Source organism: Pan paniscus, chromosome 17 (genome assembly GCF_029289425.2).
Source record: "Pan paniscus chromosome 17, NHGRI_mPanPan1-v2.0_pri, whole genome shotgun sequence".
NCBI lineage: Eukaryota > Metazoa > Chordata > Mammalia > Primates > Hominidae > Pan > Pan paniscus.
This window is the reverse complement of record NC_073266.2, coordinates 97,146,320-97,170,775: the sequence shown is the minus strand read 5'-3', so window position 1 is coordinate 97,170,775 and position 24,456 is coordinate 97,146,320. Positions and strand designations below refer to the sequence as shown.

Genomic DNA, 24,456 nt, shown 5'->3' with positions numbered 1-24,456 from the left:
ACTTTTAAACTGGGCTTTTCTTATTGTTGACTTTTAAGCGTTCTTCGTATTTTTCCCTTTATCAAATGTGTTTTTTGTAAATATTTCCTCCCAGTCTGTGTCTTCTCTTCTCATCACTCTTGACAGTGTTCTTTTGCAGAGCAAAAAAAATTTAATTTTAAGAAAGTCTAGCTTACTAATTCTTTCACAATGTATACCTTTGGTGTGGCTCATCTAGATTTCTTCCTACGTTGTTTTCTAGGAATTTTGTAGTTTTGTGTTTTATGTCTAAGTCTGAGACTCATTTTGAGTTAATTTTTTGTGAAAGGTGAAAGGTCTGAGTCTAGACTCATTTGTTTGCATGTGGGTGCGCAGTTGTTCACCATTTTTTGAAAGGCCATCTTTCTCTATTGTATCGCCTCTGCTCCTGCTCCTCTGTCAAATATCAGTTGACTGTATCTATGTGGCTCTAGGTCTGAGGTCTCTGTTTTGCTCCGTTGATTTGTCTCTTCCTTTGCCAATATCACCCTTTCTTTGTAGTGAGCTGTGCTAACTATTCTGGGTCTTTTGCCTCTCCACATCAACTTTAAAATCAGTTTGTCAATATCCACAAAATAACTTGCTGAAATTTTGACTAGGATAAAATTGAATCTATAGATCAAATTGGGAAGAACGAACATCTTGACAATATTGAATCTTCTGTCCATGAACATGAGAGAAGAGCTGAGAGTTCAAGCAACCTCGCCTCTTGAGTTGCTTGAACCTGGGAGGCAGAGGCTGCAGTGAGCCTTGCAGTGTCCTCAAGGAGAGAGGTCTCTCTCCTTGCCTTGTTCCTGATCTCTATTTCTTTATTCTTGTTTGATTTTGTTGATCAGAGATTTGTAGTTTTCCTTATATGGAACTTGTACATATTTTATTAGATTTATACCTACGTATTTCATTTGAGGGAACTAATGTAATTGTATTATGTTTTTAATTTCAAATTCCTTGTTCATTGCTAGTATACACAAAAGCAAATGACTTTTGTATGTTAATCTTATAATCTGCAAACTTGCTATAATTGCTTATTAGTTCCAGGAGGGTTTTCTTTGTTGTTTTCTTGGTCAATTCTTTTGGATTTTCTACATAGATAATCATGTTATCTGTGGACAGTTTTATTTCTTCCTTTCCAATCAGTATACTTTTTATTTCCCTTTTTTGTCTTATTGCATTAGTTAGGATTTCTCGTGTGATATTGAAAAGAGGTGAGAGAGGACATCCTTGCCTTGTTCCTGATCTTGGTAGGAAAGCTTTGAGTTTCTCACCATTATTATTGTAGATATTCTATGGCAAGTTGAAGAAGTTCTATATTCCTAGTTCACTGAGTTTTTATCATGGATGGGTGCTGGTTTTTTGTCAAGTGATTTTTCTGCATCTCTCGATGCGATAATGCAATTTTTCTTCCCAAGAATGTTGACGTGATGGATTACATTATTCATTTCCAAATGTTGAACCAGATTTGCACACCTGGGGTAAGTCCCATGTGGTCTTGGTGTGTAATTCTCTTTCTACATTATGGAATTGAATTTGATGATATTTGGCTGAGGATTTTTGCATCTATGTTCATGAGATATATTCGTCTGTGGTTTTTTCTTCATCTTGTTGTGGTAGTAGGGTGATGCTGGCCTCATAGAATGAGTTTGGAAATATTTTCTCTGCTTCTATCTTCTGAAAGAGGTTGTAGAGAATTGGCACAATTTATTCCTCACATGTTAAGCAAAATTCACTAGTAAACCCATCTAGATTTGATGTTTTCTGATTTGGAAACTTGTTAATAAATAATTAATTTTGAGACAGTCTCACTCTGTTGCCCAGGCTGAAGTGCAGTAGTGTGATCTCAGTTCACTGCAGCCTCTGCCTCCCAGGTTCAGGCAATTCTCCTGCCTCAGCCTCCCAAGTAGCTGGGATTACAGGTGTGTGCCAACACATCTGGCTAATTTTTTGGGGATTTTTAGTAGAGACGTGGTTTCGCCATGCTGGCTAGGCTGGTCTTGAACTTCTGGCCTCAAGTGATCCTCCCGACTTGGCTTCCCAAAGTGCTGGAATTACAGGCATGAGCCATGGTGCCTGGCCTGGAAAGTTGTTAGTTATTTATTCAATTTCTTCAATAGATACGGGTCTATTTAGGTTGGCTAGTTCTTCTTGTGTGAGTTTTGACAGACTGTGTCTTTCAAGGAGTTGGTCCATTTCATCTAGGTTACAAATGGGCATAGAGTTGTTCATAGTACTCCCTTATAATCCTTTTACATAGTGATGTCCCCTCTTTCATTTCTGATATTCATTTGTGTCCTCTCTCTTACTTTCTTAGCCTAGCTAGAGGCATATCAATTTTCTTTGTCTTTTCAAATAACTAGCTTTTGGTATCATTGCTTTTCTCTATTGATTTTCTGTCTTCAATTTTATTGATTTCTGCTGTAATTTGTGTTATGTCTTTTCTTCTGCTTACTTTGGATTCAATTTGCTCTTCTTTTTCTAGTCTCCTAAGATGACTAGGTTAGGTAATTGGTTTTAGATCTTCCTTCTTTTCTAATATATATACATGCTATAAATTTCCCTCTAAGTACTGCTTTTGTTGCATCCCACAGATTTTGATAAGTTGTGTTTTCATTTTCATTTAGCTCAAAACATTTTGAAATTTCCCTTGGTATTTCTTGTCTCATGTGTTATGTAGAAATGTGTTGTTTAGTCTCTGTGTATTTCGTGATTTTTTAGTTACCTTTCTGTTACTGGTTTTTAGTTTAGCTCCATTGTGGTCTGAGAGCAGACATTGCCTGATTTCTATTTGCTATGGTTTGCCTCTGTCTCCCCACCCAAATCTCATCTGAAATTTGTAATCCCCACAATTTGAGATGAGATTTGGGTGGGGACACAGAGCCAAACCATATCAAACAGAAATCAGGCAATGTCTGCTCTCACTGGATGATGGGAGTGGTTTCCCCCATGCTGTTCTCATGATAGTGAGTGAGTTCTCACGAGATCTGATGGTTTAAAGGGTATGACTTCCTCCTTCGCTCTCTCTCTCCTGCCACCACGTAAGACATGCCTTGCTTCCCCTTTGCCTTCCACCATGGTTGTAAGTTTCCTGAGGCCTTTCCCAGCCATGTAGAACTGTGAGTCAATTAAACCTCTTTTCTTTATAAATTACCCAGTCTCAGATAGTTCTTTTATAGCAGTGTGAAAGTGGACTAATACACAATTCTTTTACATTTGTTAAGGTATGATTTATAACCCAAATGTGGTCTGTCTTGGTGAATGTTCCAGGTGAGCTCAAGAAGGATGTTATTCTGCTGTTGGATGAAGTAGTCTAGTCTATAGATGTCAATTATATTCATTTGATTGATGGTGTTGAGTTTGACTTTAGTGATTTTTTTCTTTTGCCTACTGGATCTATCCATTTCTGATAGAGAAACATTGACGTTTCCAACTCTAATAGTAGACTCATCTATTTCTCCTTGCATTTCTATCCGTTTTGCCTTATGTAGTTTGATGCTCTGTTGGCAGTCACACCCACTTTCAGGATTGTTATCTTTTTGGAGAAATGACCCTTTTATCATTATGGAATGCTCTGCTTCATCCCCGACCCTCTCCTCACTCCCAAGTGTACTGTCTGAAATTAATATAGCTACTCCCACTTTCTTAGTGTTAGCAGGGTAGAAATCTCTCTATCCAGTTACTTTTAATCTACATGTACCTATATTTAAAGTGGGTTTCTTATAGACAATATCTAGTTGGGTCTTGCTTCCTGGACAGTCTATCTTTTAACTGGTGCATCTTCATTATTCACATTCAAGGTAATTATGGATACAGTTGGGTTAATATCTACCATGTCTGTTACTGTTTTCTATTTGTTGCCCATGTTCTCTGTTCTTATTTTTGTCTTCTACTCTTTTTCTTTCCTTTGTGGTTTTAATTATATGATTCCATTTTCTCTCCTTTCTTAGCATATCAGTTATACTTTTTAATTTTTTTTAATGGTTGCCCTAAAGTTTATAACATACAGTTGGGTTAATATCTACCATGTCTGTTACTGTTTCCTATTTGTTGCCCATGTTCTCTGTTCTTATTTTTGTCTTCTACTCTTTTTCTGTCCTTTGTGGTTTTAATTATATGATTCCATTTTCTCTCCTTTCTTAGCATATCAGTTATACTTTTTAATTTTTTTTAATGGTTGCCCTAAAGTTTATAACATACATGAACAACTAATCCAGGCCCATTTTCAAATAATACAATACCACTTCATGGATAGTGTGACACCTTCTAATAACAAAATCACTTTAATTTTTTCCTCCCATCCTTTCATCCTTTGTGTCATTGCTGCAATTGATTTCACTCACACATTAGCATACCTAGGCAAGCATGTGTATATACATATGTCAGCATACATATTTAATGTATATAAGCACACATGACCAAATGCATTGTTGCTATTACTTTGGACAAACTTCTCTCTTAGATCAGTGGAGAATCGGAACAGTGTTTTTATCTTACTTTGCTTTTTCCTCCTCCAACATTCTTCCTGTCTTTGGATCTGAGTAGTATTCTCACTCTAAAGAGCTTCCTTTCTCATTTCTCACAGGGCAGGTTTATTGACAACTGATTCCCTCAAGTTTTGTGTTTCTGGGAAAGTCTTTTTTTTCTCCTTCACTTTAAAGGATAACTTCACAGGGTACAGAATTGTAGGTTGGGGTCTATTTTTTCCTTTCTCAACACTTTAAATATTTCATTTCATTCTTTTCCTGCTTGTGTGGTTTCCGAGCAGTCAAATGAAATGTCTGTCTTTGCTCCTCTGCAGCCGAGGCATCTGCATCCTCAGTTTGTCACTCATTCATTCACTTCTACCCCAAGTGGGCCCACAGCTGCTGCTGGAGAACGGAGGGGACGTCACCTGGTTCTTGCCTGCAGAAGCTGCAAGTCCAACAGCAAAGGGGACCTACTGCACAAGAATGAGGGGAGCTTCAGGGTGGGGGGCTCAGGCGCCAACCCCCCCACCCCCACCAAGGGCCTTCTAGGCAAGGCTCTCATGTGTGGAACGGAGGCCAGCTGGAGGGCAGGGCCAGGCATGTGTCCCAGCTGCTCCTCAGCGTGGCTTCCCCTCCCGAACAGAGCAGCTCACAGTAACAGTGACAATAATCACAGTGGCTAGCGTGAGGTCGACACTCCTCGGGCGGGCACCATGCTCCTGTCGGACTCACATGAGTCAGCATTTGGATAACCCCTGCCTGTACCTCCACAGGGTTCTTAGGACAATGGGAAGAGCCTGTGTGAGTGTGGGAAAGGCAGCTGCAGGTCCCGTGCTGAGAAGGTCCCTCGCCTAGAAGCCAGTGCCTCTGGTCTGGTTCAGGCCCTGTCTGCACAGTGAGTCCAGCTGGCATCCATAGGAAGAAAGGGTGTTCCCCAGGTGTGCTCCAGAAGCAGCTACACATCTGCCGGGCTGCAGCAGAGGCTGCATCTCAGCGTGCTCCCTGGATGCCCCTGACCCTGTGATGGCTCAGAAACAGCAGCTGTGGGCAAACCACGGTGACGGCCATGTGGGCCCAGCTCCCTCCTGCTGCTCTGGCCAGAGCCCATCGCCGTGGTGGCAGAGGCATCTCTGGATTTCCTGCTGTAGCAGGACAGAGTCCACATCAGGACTTGAATGTTCCCTGCAGCACAAGGAGGCGAGAGAGGTGGGTTCGAGTCCCGCTCCTGCACGGGTGAGGGTGGTGTCTGGATGTGGAGGCCAGGGCCTGGGAGCCTTCACCCCTCACCAGCAAGGTGGGAAGGTGCTGCGGCCGGGCCTGCAGTTCTGCTCCCCCGCTGCCCGGGTCCCCCCAGGCATGCACGGAGTCCTGGACTTTCACTCCCCTGGGCGGTCAGTGGGGGAGAGAGGCCTGGGGTCTCTGCTGAGGAATCATCGTGTCACTCTCCCTCCCTTCAGAGTTCGGGAAACTGAGGCAGGAGAGGCTGAAGTTGCCAGAGGTCACGTGCTAAGGAGCTGCAGAGCCACCTTTGCGTCCCTCCCCTGTGGGGCCCCAGGAGGGCTGTGAGGCTGGGGAACCCACTGCGGGGTCCGGAGCTCCAGGATCTGGTGCTGAGGCCCTGGGAGGAAGAGGGAACCTACGGACTGCTCGTGGCTCCCCTACTCCCGGGGAAATGCAGGGAAACTGAAGCCCGGGCCGTCCCCTCTCCCAGCTGGCAGAGGGCCCTCAGGTACGATGGAGAGTGAGACATGCAGGGTGGGGAGGGCAGCAGGGACAGGCAAAAGGAAGCAGCCCCACCCCTCTATGCCAGGAGCACCCCATACCATGACTGTGACAGCCACAGATGCCTCCAGACATGACCACGTGTTCCCTGGGGACAGAACCACCGGGCAGAGCACGTCCAGGCTTCCGGGGATCCCCGGAGGTGGCTACCTCCTCATGGCATCTCCCCATCCTTCCCCATCTCCCTTCTCTCTCCCCTCTCCCTGGAAAGGTCTGCTTCAAACCTGTGAGAAATGACTAGGGGCGGCTGTAAAATCAAAACCCTCCCCTCAGGCCCAGAGGAAAAATGAGCCACTTCCATTTCTTGGCACTTTTCCCTGTGAGCCTTGGACAAGCTTCCCGAGGCCTGGCCTCCGCCCAAGCAGCCGGTCCCTCCCAGGGGCCTCCCCGTCGGGCTTCCTCGTCCTAAATGGAGTTGGAGGCGCCGCAGCAAACCCAGCGACGGGGCGAGGATTTTCAGAGCGGGCCCTACCTGATGATAGGAGGGATCATGTTTTCTCCAATATTGCCAGAATAGCAGTGTTGAAAAGGTTGCTACAGAAACACCTCGGGTCAGCGCCGAGTCCAAAATAGAGCGTCTAGACAAACTCCTACTGTCTGACCTTCGACGTGTTTCCTAATCCATCCAATCTTGCCAAGCAAATTGGTGACTAAGCAGCAATTCCCTTTACACTCTGTCATAAAGGCCTGACGAGGCCCAGGCGCTGTGCTACATTTCAGTCTGGCTGCGGCGGCCGCTCCACCCGCACGGCTCCCACGTGGCTTCCCAGCGCGATGTGTGCCTGGGTCGCCATGAACTAATTTCAAGGCCGAGTCCAAAAGCCACAGGGCTGCCGGAAAACAGAACTCACTTTCAGCCAGCAGGGCCCCAGAGTTGACATAAAATGTGAAGAGGGAGTCTGGAGGCGGCTCTGGCGAAAACAAAATAGAAGTCGGGGACGGGCCGGCCCCAGTGGCCTCCCTCCGTGCAGGGGCTGGGAGGGGGTGGGGCAGCGGTTCCGCTAAATGAATAGAGCCAGCTGCTTGGCGAGGCCGAGCCCCTCCTCTGTCTCCCCTGCAATGCTCTGTCCTGAGCCTCTCAGTCACCTGTGTGAAGGGACTCAGACGCAAGGAGAGTTGCGCTCTGCTCTCAATAAGCACAGTGGAGACCCTGATGTGGTGGAATGGGGCGGCTTCCTTTTGCCCTGAGTCCGAGGCTCTGGGTTTCGGGCACTTGGGCTGGGCATGCTGCAGGTGGGACGGGGCTGAGGCTCCACTGGGCAGGGGCATGGAGCTGCGGAGCGGGCACTTTGCGGTGAGGGAGGTGGTGTAGGCTGGGCAGAGTGGGACGTGGGCGGCCTGGGGGACACTGAGATTCATGGGTCGGGGGCAGGGGTTGCCCCGGGTGCTGCCGCCGGCATGGCCACGCATCTGGCTTCTGTGCCTCTGGTGACCAGGCTATTTCCACAGATGGCAAAGCTGGCTGTAATTGGGGTTGCTTCCCCGGGGACAAACCACTGGTCCTAAAATGGAAGGCGAGGGAGGGGAGAAGACTGTTTTACTGGAAAAGAGGCCACTTTGCCAGAACCACGTTGGTGCCACAAAGTGAGGAATACCTGTCTCTCCACACTGGTGCCAGTTGGCCCATCGCTGTAGCTTAACTGTCCAAAAAAGGAAAAAGAAACACTTTCACCAGATAGTATAACTCTTGGACGGGAGAGTGAAGTGGAAGCCTCACTCTAAACCTTTCCGCAGCTGCGCGCTGGGCCTGGCCGGAGTCCCGCCGAGCAGAGCGGAAAGTGAGCCGGTACCAGTGCTCGTGGCAGGGTGAGCCTTGCGTGTGCTGCGTCTTGAAGGGGGCGGCTTTGCGGCTTAGCATGTCGCTTTTCTATACATACCAGAAACCCAAGTTTTCCAGAGTCCTCTGGCCAGAGGTGGGTGAGGCATTGGCAGTTCTTCAGAAGACACAGAGAAGCCTACATGTTTCTCTGAATTTCTCATAAACTGCCCCTGGCTGGCACTGAAGCTCCTTCAGAGGCAAAGAGCTTCAGACAGGCGATGCCTGCCCGTTGGCCCCCGGCAGACCTGCCAGCCTCCAGGCTGAGAGCAGGGTTCCAGCAGCATCTGAGCAGCCAGGCCCAGGTCCAGCCACCGCAGCCCGCACAGGCCTCTGCAGCCCCTGACTCAGCGGCATGGGTAAGCTTGGCTCCGCGGGGCCTGGAGACACAGAGGCTGTCCCTGCAGTGGCACCTGGGAGATGCCACTAAGCTGTCGCCTGCAGCCATGACTCAGCCCAGCAGTCCACGTGCTAGGCGGAGAGCTGCTCCCATCTACGGGGTGCCCACTGGGTGGGCAGGAGTGGGGCAGGCGAGGGGAAAGCTCCTGCCCACATCTCCTGGGCTCTGCGGCCTGTGCTGCTGGGTACAGGGGGGCAGTCCAGGGACTGAGCAGGACTGTGCCACGGTGAACAAAATCCACCTCCACCAGGGCCTCCACCACCTCCATCAGGACCAGAGACTGAGCAGGACTGTGCCACAGTGAAGAAAATCCACCTCCACCAGGGCCTGACCCCTGCTCGGTGCTGAGTCTGCCTTGGTTCCCTCACCGGAAGGTGGGGAAAACGAGAGCCCCTCCCATGGATGTGTGTCCACACTGATAGAGGGGCTGGCGCTGCACAGCCCTGCCTGGGGCCCTGACACGCACGGCAGAACCTCCATAGGGGGCCGCTGACCACCCCCAGGTCTCCACTGCCACAACCTGGTGTTCGGGACTGGCCAAGGCCCGCAGGTGCCGGGGCAGCAGGGAGCCCCCGTCACAGCAGTGAAAGACACCAAGGGCCCCGTAGCCCCGTGCCAGGACTCTGGCCTCAGCTCCTGCAGCCTGCCCAACCAGCGCTTCCCGGGGGGCACTGTGAGGTCCCCCCAGTGCTGTCTCTGTAGAAGGACTTAACCTCACCTGAGGACTGGACGTCCCTTACCACCTCAATCCCGAGCCTGTGGTGTTTCCGCTTGCTTTAAACCAGGACCCATGGAGAAGCGCACCTGCTCCCCTGGCTTCGCTGTGGCCGCACTCACGGTGTCGGGAGGACGTGGACGTGCTGTACTGCACCTTTAAAGGAAAGTGCCACGGCTCTGCACGCCTTTCCCCCACCTCCCGTGCCACGGCTCTGTATGCCTTTCCCCCACCTCCCGTGCCACGGCTCTGCATGCCTTTCCCCCACCTCCCGTGCCACGGCTCTGCATGCCTTTCCCCCACCTCCCGTGCCACGGCTCTGCATGCCTTTCCCCCACCTCCCGTGCCACGGCTCTGCATGCCTTTCCCCCACCTCCCGTGCCACGGCTCTGCATGCCTTTCCCCCACCTCCCGTGCCACGGCTCTGCATGCCTTTCCCCCACCTCCCGTGCCACGGCTCTGCATGCCTTTCCCCCACCTCCCGTGCCACGGCTCTGCATGCCTTTCCCCCACCTCCCGTGCCACGGCTCTGCATGCCTTTCCCCCACCTCCCGTGCCACGGCTCTGCATGCCTTCCCCCACCTCCCGTGCCACGGCTCTGCATGCCTTTCCCCCACCTCCCGTGCCACGGCTCTGCATGCCTTTCCCCCACCTCCCGTGCTACGGCTCTGCATGCCTTCCCCCACCTCCCGTGCCAGGGCTCTGCATGCCTTCCCCCCACCACCCAGTGCCATGGCTCCACATGCCTTCCCCCCTCCAGTGCCACGGCTCCACACGCCTTCCCCCCCCAGTGCCACGGCTCCACAAGCCTTTTCCCATCCTACAATTGTCATGTATTTTTCATGAAATGAGTTATTTGAAAGAAACTGATATTGTCCAAAATATAGAACTTCTTTTGGAAGTTTTGAAGAATCTTGGACTCCAAGGGGCTCCTCTTTTGAAAGCTGTTCTCTTCTCTGGCCACGGGGGCTGGGAGGGGCGTGCTAGGCCTGCACGGAGCCTGGGCAGGGTGTAGGAGGACCTGGGGGAGTGCTGGAGCCAGGCAAGCTGGGCTGCTACCAGGAACCCGAACCCCGCCAGACACCCCGGGAGAGGTGGGCTGTGAGGCCAGGCTCAGAGCAGAGGACACAGGCAGGGAGGCACCCCCGGGGCTTGGCACAGCAACCAGAGTGCAGGGTGTCCACCGTGCGGGAGTGCAGGGTGCAGTGGTGTGGAGTGGGGATGAGGATATGGGGTGCATGGTGTGGGAGTGTGTAGGGGCACAGCAGGTGTAGGGGGTATGGAGTGTGGGCTGGGGGGGTGGGGGGTATGGAGTGTGGGCTGGGGGGGTGGGGGGTATGGAGTGTGGGCTGGGGGGGTGGGGGATGCTGGGTGTGTGGGAGTGTACGGGAGCACAGGGGGTGCAGGGGGTATGGAGTGTGGGGTGCAGGGGGTATGGAGTGTGGGGTGGGGGCTGCTAGGTGTGCGGGGGTGTGGGGACAGGGTTTGCGGGACAGGGTGTGCGGGACGGGGTTGCAGAAGCGTGTAGGATGCGAGGGTGCTGGGTGCATGGTGCAGGGTGGGGGGCTGTGGGGAAGGTATGGGGGGTTTCGGGTGCAGTGGGGAGGTGCGGGGAGTGGGGAGGTGCGGGGGGTGGGGAGGTGCGGGGGGTGTGGGGTGCAGGGGTGCCTCCAGCCCCAGACCTGCTGGGGTTGCACTGGTTCTGCTGCTGACGGGTGACCCACCTGCCCCTGTGCGCAAGTCACTGAAAGTTTTGGAGCCTGGTTTTCTTACCTGAGAAATGGGGCTGATGATCGTCCTGACTGATTGATCGGACCACCCGGTACACCACTGGCCTCTCCGATCCACAAGCTTCGAAAGCATTTTCATATCAGGTGGGCTTCCCTCCAGGTGCAAAGCCCCCGAGTTTCCTGACTGCTGACTCCCACTTGCTGTCCGAGCTTCTGCAGGTCTGCAGGGGGGCTGGTTACCCCGAGACTCATGTGTCCAGGTGATCTGGGAGGTGCTATATGGGAGCACATAGGGATGGGAGCACATAGGGATGGGGCACGCAGGGGCCAGGGGGACATGGGGAGCATGTGGAGGCATGTGACATCATGTGGGGCACGCAGGGGCACTTTAGTGGAAAGGAGGAACAAGTGCTTTTTGGAGCAGCGGATGCACCTGCCCGGCCCCCAGCACACCCAGTGCCAGCAGGAGCAGCAGCAGGAGAGCGAGCAGCATGGGTCCTGCTCATGTGGGCCCAAGCCTCCCCAAGCCCTGCAGCTTGGCTCCCGGCCCCTTCTGCCCAGGCTGCCTGCTCCCAGCCGGGGTTTCCCGTCTACACAAGCTCTGCCTCTCTAGCCCTCAGGCCACCTGGACCCACCACAAGGGCATCGGTCCCTTCAGGGCTCCCAGGGTTCAAGGTGCAGCTGGGTTGAACACCACCAGGGAGTGCTGTGTAGACGAGGACTTCGGGGGCAAGGAGTGCTGTGTAGACGAGGCTTTTGGGGGCAGGGCCTGAGGGCCATCTCTGCACCAGAAAAGTGTTGTGAACTCCAGAGTAGGGAAAGATGGGAACACAGAGGGGGAGCTGTAGGTTCAACTGTTTCCCCAGAAGCATATGGAAGTCCCAGCCCCTGAGACCTGAGAGTGGGACCTCATTTGGAAACAGGATCCTGCAGATGTGGTCAAGACAAGCACTGGGCTGGGCTGGGCTGGGCGGGGCCCAAGTCCAGGAACGGGCATCCTCCTAAGAGGAAAGAGACCAACACGGTGCCATGGGAGGCAGAAGGTGAGGTTGGAGCAACGGCACAAGCCAGGGAAGCTGAGAGCAGCAGATGCTGGGACAGGTGGCTGAGAGCAGCAGATGCTGGGACAGGTGGCTAGGAGCCACCGGTGCACCCGGGGAGCACGTATGCCCTGCCCACACCCAGGAGCACCCGGGGGGGGGGCACACCCAGGAGCACCCGGGGGGGGGGCACACCCAGGAGCACCCGGGGGGGGGCACACCCAGGAGCACCGGGGGGGGCACGCCCAGGAGCACCCGGGGGGGGCACGCCCTGCCCACGCCCAGGAGCACCCGGGGGGGCACGCCCTGCCCATGCCCAGGAGCACCCGGGGGGGGCACGCCCAGGAGCACGGGGGGGGGCACGTCCAGAAGCACCCGGGGGGGGCACGCCCAGGAGCACGGGGGGGGGCACGCCCAGGAGCACGGGGGGGGGCATGCCCAGGAGCACAGGGGGGGCATGCCCAGGAGCACAGGGGGGGCACGCCCTGCCCACGCCCAGGAGCACCCGGGGGGGCATGCCCTGCCCACGCCCACGCCCAGGAGCACGGGGGGGGGCACGTCCAGAAGCACCCGGGGGGGGCACGCCCAGGAGCACAGGGGGGGCACGCCCAGGAGCACGGGGGGGGGGCACGCCCAGGAGCACGGGGGGGGGGCACGCCCAGGAGCACCGGGGGGAGGCACGCCCTGCCCACGCCCAGGAGCACCCGGGGGGGCATGCCCTGCCCACGCCCACGCCCAGGAGCACCCGGGGGGGCATGCCCTGCCCACGCCCACGCCCAGGAGCACCGGGGGGCACGTCCTTCCTACGCCCAGGAGCACCCGGGGAGCACGCCCTGCTGCGCCAGGGTTTCAGACTTTGGCCTCCAGGGTTCTGAGAGGATAAATTGTTAAGTCCCCCAGTTTGTGGAACATTGACCTGGCAGCCCCAGGACCCTAAAACAATGGGTTAAGCAGAAAAACGTGGTTCCTGCGGGTTGCAAGGGGACTCCACGGTGCATCTGTGGGTATCCGCTCTAGAAGGTAGCGTCCTCGCTGAGCTCTGTGCAGGGGCACAGGTCAGGGCTGTGGAGAGCCACAGGGCCACTCCGTCTGGCTGCACATAAAGCCTCCATGTCCTCAGGCTGCACACAGGCAGCCCCTCTGCAGCGCATGCGGCCGTGGCTCCTGCAGCTCCGAGAGAGAATGGCTCGGGGCTCAGGGGTGGCGGCTGTCATCAGAGGTGCCTTTTCATTTTGCTCTTTCTCTCCCAACTCCAGGCCCTTGCGAGGTGATGAAAAACCTGCTGAAATAGCACAGAGCAGCCCCTCCCGTGGTGGTTCATAGCATTCATCCCCTGAGAGCCCACACAGGCCACACCACCGGCCCACAGAGGGGAAGCTGAGGCAGGAGCCTAATGACTCGCCCCAGGCCTCAAAACGACGTGCACTGGGGCTGTTTCCACTATTAAGTCAACAATCTCTGCAGTTTCTGCTTAATGGTCTCAATTAAGGTTCTCTTAATAAAGAACATTTGTGGAAAAGATGGGTGGGGCTGACACAGTTCTGCGGTCCACAATGCCTCTGAATCCCAGTGAAAACAGGCCAGAGCCTTCTCAGCTCCCAAGGCACAACCAAAATACAGACAGACAGGAGTACCCCAGGGAAGGAGGACTGGTGTGGTGTCCACACAGGCATCAGGAAGTGTGTGAGCCTGCGAATGTGCACCTGTGTGCATGTTGTGGCATGTAGGTGGCACGTGTGCATGAATCAAGTGCATATACATGTGAATGGTATGTGTGCACATGTAAGCATATGTATGCCATATGCGTGTACACGTTGCATGTGAGTATATGTATACCATGAGTGTACACTGTGCATGTGAGCGTATGCATGCTGTGTGCACTGTGCATGTGAGCATAGGTGTACCAGGTGCGTGTGCACTGTGCATGTGAGCATATGCATGCCGCGTGCGTGTATGCACTGTGCATGTGTGCATATGTACGGTGTGTGCATGTGTGCACTGCGCATGTGAGCTTACATATGCTGTGTGCACTGTGCATGTGAGCATATGTATGCTGTGTGCACTGTGCATGTGAGCATATATATGCCGTGCCTGTGCACGTGAGCATATGTATCCTGTGTGCATGTGTGCACTGTGCATGTGAACATATGTATGCCATGTATGTGCACTGTACATGTGAGTATATGTAGGCCGTGCCTGTGCACTGTGCATTGAGCATATGTATCCTGTGTGTGCGTGTGTGCAGTGTGCATGTGAGCATATATATGCCATGTGCGTGCGCACCGTGCATGTGAGCATATATATGCTGTGTACTGTGCATGTTAGCATGTGTATGCCATGTATGCGTGTGTGCACTATGCATGTGAGCATATGTATGCTGTGTGTGTGCAGCATGCATGTGAACATATATATACCATGTACGTGAGCACTATGCAAGTTAGCATATGTATGCCATGTGTGGGCACTGTGCATGTGAACATATGTATGCCATGTGCATGTGTGCACTGTACATGTGAGCATATGTACTCTGTGTGCGTGCGGGCACTGCCTGTGAGCATATGTATGCTATGTGTGCATGTGTGCAGTGTGCATGTGAGCATGTCATGTGTGCACTGTATGTGAGCATGTTTGCCATGTATGCATGTGTACGGCACGTGAGGATGTGTATGCCATGTGTGCATGAGTATATGTATGCCATGTGTGTGTGGGCACTGTGCATGTCAGCATATGTATGCTGTGTGCGTGTGCACTGTGCATGTGAGCATATGTATGCTATGTATGTGCATGCACTGTGCATGAGCATATGTATATGCCGTGTGCACTGTGCATGTGAGCGTATGTATGCCATGCATGTGCGTTGTGTAAGCATATGCCATGTGTGCACTGTGCATGTGTGCATATGTATGCCATGTGTGCATGTGCACAGTGCATATGTACGTGCCATGTGTGCACATACGTGCATTTGTCCGTGTGTCAACACCCATGTCTGTACCTGCTGCTCTCTTTGGAGAGAAATACCTACGTGCTCACCTTTGGCCTTCATGGAGTGACTCACTGGCCCCGGTGGGTGCTGTCTCATGGATGGGCTTGAGTTCTGAAGGGCGCCGTCCAGGCAGGAGCAGGTGGAGAAGCCATAGCTACTCACTTCCAAAACTTCCTTGACTGCTCAGGGTTCAGGCCTCCCCATGTAAAGAGGGCCCTCCGGCGGGGCTTCCTTGTGTCCACACCAGCCTGGGTCTCAGGAAGACCTTGAGGGGCAGGACCAAACAGGTGAGAGGGGCAGGACCAAACAGGTGAGGGGGACAGACCCTTAGTCCATCCCTCAGGGTTGCTGGAGCCCCAGAAGCTCCTGCCTAGACCCTCATCCAAAAGTCAGACCAGCAGAAGTAAAATCAAGCAGACCAAACTTATTCAGACGAATGCGCGGGTGACTGATGGCCTTTTAATCATCCAGACGCATCTGCATTTTCAGACCAGGATCTCATTTAACACAAACAGCTCTTTAATTGGTTGCATTCCAGGGGCTTAACAAAGTGGGAACTGCAGCATGTTGGGGGAGGGAGGAGTCAGCCCATGCTGCGGGGCGGCTGGCCCCCCATTGGCCCCCACGGGACACCCCGGATGCCCCTACCACGGCCTACTGTCCATGCCAAGCCCTCCACGGTGGTGGCCAACACACGGGGGCTCCTGAGGGCTGCCTGTGGCAGGGCACTCAGAAATGGGGGTGACCGAGGCTCCTGCGGGGGTGCGCAGGCCTCCCTGGGCACAGATGCTGCCTGGGCTGTGAGGGAGAAGCTGTCTGCTGGTGGCTCTGTCCTCTCCAGGAGGCCCTGGGGTGAAGGCAGCAGTTGAGGCTGCATAAGAGCACTTCACACGCAGGGCTCCGTTCAGCCAGGTCATAGGGCCCCCCCGCTCCTGGGTCCACTGGGACCGCCCAGCAGAGGGAACCGCAGCCGTGCATATGGAGCGGGAGAGGCCGCAGGGCTACAGCCCGAGCTCAGACCGAGGAAGGCTCCATCCCTCCTGTCCTCATCACAGGGTGACATGGTTCGGGTGGGCCCCGGTCCTGGGACTTTGGCTAACAAAACAAAGACAGGCTTTGCACGGCTGGGGGACCCTGGGCAGCACAAGAGCGGCATCCCCAAGATGGGGAGGAATGAAGCTGGGCGTGAGACGCTCGGCCCTTGAGGGCAGGTCTGGAAGCCGGGTTCCCCATGTGGCATCCACGCAGCTGCAGCTGCCTGGGATCACGGCACACGCGACTCTCATGTGTCGTTGCTGAGGAGCAATTCCCTATTACCTCTGTCTTCTCCTGAACTTCTGACTCTGCTGTTGCCTTCTTGCGGCATCCTCACAGTTCTACATCGTTTCCTCCAGCAGAACTCACTTGCCCCAGGCAGCGACTCCAGGCGCCTGTCTCAGGCTGCAGGCACGGGGACCCGTGGCTGCCACACACAGCTTGAGGGCAGGAGGCCCCTGCCCTGACCGTCCACAGTGGCACATCCAGCTGCAGCAGTGAGAAGCCAGTGAGGCCGCAGCTCACCCCTGTGCTGGTACCGCCACACGCACTCACGTACACACGTGCTCATGTACACACATGCATGTTACTCACAGGCCTGTGTGGGTGGACGCAGGTGTGTGGGCGTCCATCCTGAATCGGGACAGAAAAGTCATTTGTAGACCATGCACGACCTCAAAATCTTTCCAAATTAAATCTTCAAAAATCGGAAACAAAACAAAACCAACATCTAACCTGCTCCTCAGCAACGCTACGTGCCCCGGCGTGGACAGTTCCCAGGCCCACGTGCTTAGTCCTGCAGATCAGACGCGATTCCATTCCCAGGCCCACGTGCTTAGTCCTGCAGCTCAGACGCGATTCCAATAAAATCAGCAGGAGGCAGAACACTTTATAGCCATTTTCTAGACACACACTGTCTGATGGAAATCTAATGGGAACCACATATGCAATTTTAAGGTTTCTAATGTCCACATTAAAAAAAGAATAAAAAATAGGTGTCTTTTTTTTTTTTTAAGATAGAATCTCACTCTGTCGCCCAAGCTGGAGTGCAGTGGCATGATCCCGGTTCACTGCAAGCTCCGCCTCCCGGGTTCACGCCATTCTCCTGCCTCAGCCTCCCGAGTAGCTGGGACTACAGGCACCCGCCACCATGCCCGCCTAGTTTTTTGTATTTTTAGTAGAGACAGGGTTTCATCTTGTTAGCCAGGATGGTCTCAAACTCCTGACCTCATGATCCGCCCGTCTCAGCCTCCCAAAGTGCTGGGATTACAGGCGTGAGCCACCACGCCCAGCCAATAAGTGTCATTAGTTTTAATATTTTGTTGAACCCAATCTATAAAAAAATTGTCATTTAAATCTGTAATCAATGTAAAAAATTAGTACTTGTTTCAGGTTCTTTTTTTCACAGGAAGCCTCAGCACCCGGCGTGCAGTCTTCCCATGTGCTCCCAGCAGGCGCACACGTTCCCGTGCTCCATGGTCATGCGTGCCTGGGAGACCACCATCACAGACGTGCGACTCTCCTGGGAAATCAGGGGCAGAGGACACTGTGTTCCCGACAGGCCACACAGTGAGCGCACGGTGTGGGTGCACGTGGGCGGCCCTGGATGTGCGGATGGAAAGTGAGGATGGAGAGGTTCCTGCTTCTCCGAGTAACGCAGCTGGAGGCAGGAGACGCAGTTTCCAGCGCTGGCCACGGAGCTGCGTGCACGTGGCCACATCGTGGCGGAGGGGCTCTGAAGTGAGCATTGCTGATGCCCACTCGAACCCCTGGCCTGTGCACAGGACATGGAGCCGTGTGGCAACTGTGTTAGGACACTCGGCGCGGCTCCCTTGGGACAGGAATTACCTGGTAATCACCGGAGCTTGGGCTGGGGGTCCAGGGAACTGGAGAGCAGAGGGAGAGACTGAGGTGCGGCATCACTTGCTGCTTGGCAGGCAGGAGGGCCTGTGCGAGGCCAGGGAGGAGATGGGACCTCAGTCCTGCAGCTGGCAGCTGGGTTCCTTCCACACTCGGGCAGTCCTGGAAGCAGAGTCTCCCTGGGCCCCCAGCTAGGAGCACAGACCTGCAAGGCGCCCGCAGCCTGGTGAGAATGGATAAATCTGTATTGATTTCAGCCCTGGCGGTTTTGCTGCTGATGTGGTGGTGGTCAAGAGCCAGAGCAGTGCTGCTGGAACAGGCCAGTTGGTCTCTCTGTACCTGTCTCCTAACTTGTAAACGGAGGAGCTGCCAGCACCTCACGGGCCACTGGGCAATTACTCATGGCAGCGAGTGCAGGCACCTGGCCAGTTCTCAGCAGTAATGTCCACTAGAAGGTGGCTGCCAGCCTCAGCCCCCTGATGACATCACTGGCCTTTCTCCCACAATGGTGCTGGGCTGGCCTCCCTCTCTGTGTCTCTGGACCCTGCAGAATACGGGATGGTGCCCCGTGCAGACCTCAGAGCCTCCAGCGATGCCCAGGGTTGCTGTCCCATCAGGGAGGCAGAGGCTGCAAGCCCAGAGCTGCGTCTGGACAGAGGGAACCAGGCACCAGCTACAGCTCCACGGCAGGAAGACACCCTTCAGCCCCCACCCCCAAGTGAGAGGCACCTGCGGCTTAGTGGGACCTGACTCCAGCCTGGCCGGCTCGGGGCCCAAACGATGCTTGTGGCTGCCTGGCCCCTGCAGCGTGGCACAGACGACAAGTGCATGGGGAGCAGACCTGGTGTCCATGAGCACCCAGGCAACGCGCCACCTCTCCCTCCTTCCTGGTCCTGCCACGGGGGCCTGAGCTGCATGGGAGTCTCTTCTACTTCCTGTTGACTCAGTAACTCAGGCTCTCTCGTGAAGTCCCAGCAAGAGAAGGGAGATGAGGAGTAGGAAGGACGCGGGGCCAGTTCATCCAGCTGGTGGCTGTCATCACCGAGATCGAAGTCTCAGGCCAGGCCGGGCCCTTCAGGAGACGGTGAGGATGGACCCCATCACCGCTGGCGCTGGTCCCGCAGCCCACCCTGAGGAGGAGTCTCTCCTTGACAGGGGAGCTGGACACTGCTGTGGTCTGTGTGAGCCCAGCCACTGCCACCCAGTGAGAGGAAGGCTGGGCTCCCACAGTGTGGGGTTCTGGTGCACACCCCACAGGTCGGCGGTCCCCAAGGTCATGTCTGATTTCCATGGAGCTCTGTCAGCTGGAACTGCTCCCGGGAAGCCCCTGAACTCCTCACGCCGCCCCCCGCTCCAGACGCTCCCTTTGAGTGTGGACACCTCGGCAAGTCCAGTACCCTCGTCTGACCTCGGACCCGTCTGCATCTCCACAACATACCCAGGATGAAGCCGAGGGCTTTCTCTCTCCCGCCGCACTGTGGTGGTCTTCCTTCATCCCCCAGGCCCCGCTAACAGTGGGAAGGGACACCGGGCTGGAGGCAGGAGTGGGTGTTGGCTGTGGCCTCAGGACAGCGCAGCCAGCAGGATTTGAGCTTCTGGCCTGGCAGCACCCTCAGAAACCACCAGGTGGGCCCCAGAGGCCGAGTCCAGGGGGTCTCCGTGGGCCACGCTCCCTCTCAGGCAGCAGCCCTTGGAGGGGGCCCCAGGGGTCCCTGTGTAAAAGCAGCCTCTGCTGTGCTCACCCCGTGAGACCTGCCGGCCATCTGGCCTGTGGTGCTGGGATTTGGACACGGGCCCAGGCAGGCCCTCACAAGAGGACGGTGGGAGCTGCAGCTGGAGCTGCTCAGAGCAGTGGGCTCTTCTCCAAATGGGTCCCCTGCCAGCCACTATCCCAGCACCCGACTGGCCCAGAGCCATCCTCTCGGCCCCATGCACTCAGCACTGCCGCCTCCCCAAGGCCATGCTGGGGCGCCGGGCATTCTCAGACGTGGAGGCAAGCGGCTGGGGAGGCTCAGGTGAGAAGCCAGGAGCCAGCCTGCACGTCCGGCCTCTCAGGCACTCATGGTGGTCACTTGGCCTGGACACTCTAGGCCTGGGCTCCTGCTCCGTTTTGATGACCTTAGCAGTCAGCTTGGGTGGGCAGGATGCCCAGGGAACCCTGAGAGATTCCATCCGTGCCCTGCGTTGGGGGCTGGGCTCCTCCCTGAACCGAGCAGCCCCCTCTCGGGTCACCTCTGCCTCCTGGGCGGCTGGTGGTCGGTGGTGGCCGGACACGCCTCGCCCCTGGGCACGCTCCCGGGATGGGGCCTCCACATGGGCCTGCTGGCTGGAGGTGTCACTGGCGCCTGGCCCTCCCGGCCAGCTTCCAGCTCACCAGAATACCTGGAGCTTAGAGTAATCTCCTTCTCTTCCTCTTGTCAGCCGGCCAAGGCCCACGGAGGTAGCTTTGTTTGGGCGGCCGTCTCGTGGAGCTGTGTGAGCACAGCTGTGGAGCGGGCAGAGTCACGGGCTTGGATTTTTCACCCTCTTCTTCTTTCAGTTTATACGACAGAATGACTTGCAGCTGCTTCAAAGGGCTCCACCCATAACTCCATGCGCCACATCCTAGTGGAGGAGAGGCGCCGCCAGTGCAGCTGGAGCCAATTAAACCCACCTATGCAGGCGCAGCAGACCCACTGTGCACGCAGACTCACAGCAAAAACAGTCTCTTCACGGGCAGGGAGGCCCCGGCAAGTCCCATCACGTGGCGCAAATCAGAGGCGCAAACTCAGCCTTGTGTTCGCGGCCTCCCGCCGCAGGGGCTGCAGGGTCCGCGTTCGGACGGCAGGCCTCGTATTGTGTCTTCTCACCGCCCCATGCTCCAGTGTCCACACTCTTCACCTGTTCCCTGCGGTTCATCTGAAAGCGCCTCCCCCGAGCTATTCCCCAACAACAGGCGCTTTCCCTGCTGAGCCTCCCACAGGGCGCCTGGCCAACCTCTGCTCCCTAAGACAAACCTGGGAGGCGCAGCCAGGCATGGACGGGGTCTCAGGGCACCGAGGGCATCCTGGCACAGTCACACCAGCACGGAGGCATGGGGCAAAGTTAAATTGGACAAGCCAACCCTCTTTAGTCTGAGGATGACAGAGGCCCTGAGGTGGCTGCACTGTACCAGACTTTGTTCTCCTGGGCATAAAAAGGACTTTTAAAAACTTTTTGCATTTATCATCATCACTCCACCATCACCAAGGTGCCTGAGATGCATAAAAAAGTATTTTTCCAAACTGGAAATCTGAAATAGAAGCACCAATAAAAACAGTTCCCAGATTTATGACCATATTTTTTCACCTCTCTTTCTCTCTTTCCCTCCCTCATATTTTTCTTTCTTCAAGTTAGCTTGGGACTACTGGAAAAAGAAGACTTGGCAGCGCGGAATGTGGGGGGCCCTGTGAGCTGTGCCCCCCAACCCTGTCTGCCCAGCCCAGCCGCAGCCCCAATTCTCGCCTTGGGCGGGCGGCTGGGCGGGTCTGAGGCCCCTGGGACTCATCTGCACGGTGCAAACAGCTGCTTTGGCAACTGAAATTAAAGATCAACTGGGAAGTAAACACAAAGGCTGCAAGACAGGGTGGAAGCTGGTTAAGAACCACATCCTTCTCTCTCTGCGATTTTGCGTGCAGTTCCCCAGGTCCTTGCAGAGGTCACCTGGCAGGGCCTCCCCTCAATCCCGACCTTTGGGCCCTGCTGCAGCCCAGTTTACCAAGATGTCCTCTGCCCAGAGGCCCCACCTGCACCACGGTCACACTGCACCAGCTGCCCACAGTGGAAACCATGTCCCCTGGAGTGGTGCGGGCAGCCTGGCAGAGGGGTCAGGGCCACAGCCGCATAGTTGAGCTCTGCACAGGGGCAGCCTTGGAGCAGGTTGCAGAAGAGAGGAGTCCTGTGGAGTCACGGTTTCCGCCTTTTAGGGCCCCGTGGTTCTGTCAGCGCCTGGCATCCCCCAGTTGGATCTGTGGTTCGGAGTCTCTCAGGGTCCCAGCTTCCGTGGCCCTCCTGGTATCTAGCCACTTTATCAGAAGGTGGGAGCTCCTGCTCTCTGCTTATGGCAGCAGGGATGGTTTCCCAACAGGACTGAGGTGGAAATGGGGTGGGCAATCCCTGGAGAGGCCTCTGCTCCATTTAAAACACTTGAACTTCACAGACACTGAGGACTTCATTTCATAACAGCCTGGAATGTAGAGCCCTCCCTGGTGAAAAATTAGAACAGAACCACGTTGCCGACGGTGCTGGTCCTCCAAGTTAAACACAATCTCACATTTGCTTTAGTATTATTTTAAGTGTAAGCAATTAGGTCTGTAATTTCGTTTAACCACTTGCCAGATTTCATTTTTTACATCCCAGCTATTCAGGGGTTAAAACTTTTAACCTGTTCATACTCTTTGAATATTTCAGGAGACCCGCGGAGGTAGCACTGACGGAATCCCGGAGCTCACCTGCTACCAGAGAAGCAAATGTGGAAAGTGTGGAACAGTCCCCACACAGGGTCCTCCTGGCACAAACCCGCAATGTGCAATGCCAGGGGCCAGCGGCACATGCAGCCCCATTGCGACTCGCAGGAGAAGCAAATGTGGAAAGTGTGGAACAGTCACTGCACAGGGTCCTCCTGGGACACACGCAGAATGCACAATGCCAGGTGCCGGCGGCACACACAGTCCCATTGCAGCTCGTGGGAGGTACCGCTCCCACCCCAAGGGTAACTGTTCTCCAGGCAGCAGCCCTGGCTTTGGGGAGCTCTGGCCTCTGGGCCAACAGTGTCCATGTGTGGCACAAGGCCCTCATGGGGGTGGTAAACCCAGCCAGGCTCTGGCCGCTGGCCCGACGGTGTCCACGTGTGGCATGAGGCCCTTGCAGGGGTGGTAAACCCAGCCAGGCTCTGGCCACTGGGCTGACGGTGTCCATGCGTGGCATGAGGCCCTCGCGGGGGTGGTAAACCCAGCTAGGCGTGCACGCGGGCCCGGGCCACGCAGTTTCCCTTGTTCTTCCTCACTTCACTTCTGTTCGTCCTGTGCACATCAGCCTCCCTTGCTTCAGCAAGGCTTTTTCTATCTCTTTGTTGTTTTATTTTTATTAAAGTGATAACTTTCAAGTATTTTAGATATATTTTATGCTTATAATGACCATAACCACAAAGTAGCAGTTTTGGGTGATCCCGCCACCTCCTCTGCTCACTTGGAATATTCTTTAAACTTCCTTTTGGTTCTCACCTTCAATTAAAAAAAAAGTGTTTCACTGCTTTTCAATGATTTCTAAGTTATAGGTATTTTCTGCTAATGTCCTGCTGGGGAGGGTGACCATTTGGGGCTGTTGGAAATGTCCACCTCCAGGGCTGTTTGCTTCCTTCCCTGGGCCCCTCCTGCATCGGGCCCAGGTGGAGGTGGACCCCACGCTGGGTGGGCATCAGCTCATCTGTGGGTGTTCACAGCAGCTGTGGGTATGCCCATGGACAGGGATGGCCGGTCCCCCATCACCTTCCAGCCTCCTCTTCTAGATGTGGCAGGAGAAATTCTTTGATCTTTTAAAAAATTTACTTCTTAGTCACACGAGTAATACCTAAATACATGTGGGATATTCTGAAGCAGACCTCAGGCACCATGTCATCTCATCCATCAACACTTTTGTTTATATTTCTTACGGGTAAGGGCTTTTACTGGTATCACCACAATATTGCTATCATACCCAGCTAAACTAGCGGTCATCCCTTAATAGCATCCAAGGCCCAACGTCCTCCAGTTGCCTTGAGACATCTTTTATAGAAATCCCAGTGTTGCTGGGCCTGTGGGCAGGTGCGCAAGCCTCCTCTGCAGTGGGCTGTGGGACTGGGCTTTGGCCATTGGTCAGTGCCCATGAGTGGACATGAAGCATACAGCTTCCTGGCAGGACATGGGAAGGGGAAAGACACCACTCCCCTGGTCTCCCCTGAGGGAAGTGTGGGCTTCATGGTGGGCAGATTGTGAGCAGATGCCTGCCATATGCTCAGGACAGCCAGGCCTGGCCCTGCAGAGCTGCTGTATCCACTTCCATGCCAACAGCTTCCTGAGAGAGTGAGCATCTAGATTATTTAGACCACTATTATTTTGGCCTTGGTCACAGCAGCCAATGTAGCCTAATGTGTTGTGATTACATGGCCCATCTTATAAAATTATATTTTGCCTGGAATTAATAACTGCCTTGATTTTCAAATGGCTTTGCTCATATACCCATCCTCAATTCTCTCCCAACCTCTCAGTCAGAAATGGAAATCTCTCCACACAATGAGAATGCTGGTTCAGACCCCCCTGGAAGCCCTCAGCTCTCCTGCACTGTCACCCAGGAGCCCCTCCCCACATCCCCAGAGCCCCCCGTGTCTCTCCTGTGTCCTGGCGCCAGGTCCTCCTTCAGGGCTGATGCCTCGTTTTGGTGAAGCACTTCCTCTAGCAGCCTCTGTACTGGTCTGAAAATGTCTTTTTCTCTTTACTCTTGACTGATAATATGGTTGGATTCAACTTCTAGGCAGGCTATCCTTTTCCTGAATGTACCAAGGCATTGCCCACGGCCCACGGGTTTCCTTGCTGCTGTTGAGGGGTCCCACATACCCCTCTTCA

The 24,456-nt window shown here is 54.6% G+C and overlaps 1 long non-coding RNA gene across 3 annotated transcripts; it reads right to left on the bottom strand.

Moving 5' to 3' along the window:
* Positions 1-1,026: 1,026 nt before the first annotated feature.
* LOC117976733 (uncharacterized) lies at positions 1,027-20,390 on the bottom strand. 3 transcript variants are annotated; one of them, XR_008621894.2, is made up of 6 exons: positions 16,262-20,390; positions 14,992-15,209; positions 10,965-11,196; positions 9,281-9,347; positions 7,856-7,900; positions 6,204-7,762 (listed from the first exon to the last, which is right to left on the bottom strand). It is a non-coding gene; the product is annotated as an uncharacterized LOC117976733 (long non-coding RNA). The 3 variants fall into 3 exon arrangements; XR_004667480.3 differs by adding an exon at positions 1,027-5,660 and having other exon boundaries at positions 6,302-9,347; XR_008621893.2 differs by having other exon boundaries at positions 6,204-9,347.
* Between the last annotated feature and the right edge of the window lie 4,066 nt (positions 20,391-24,456).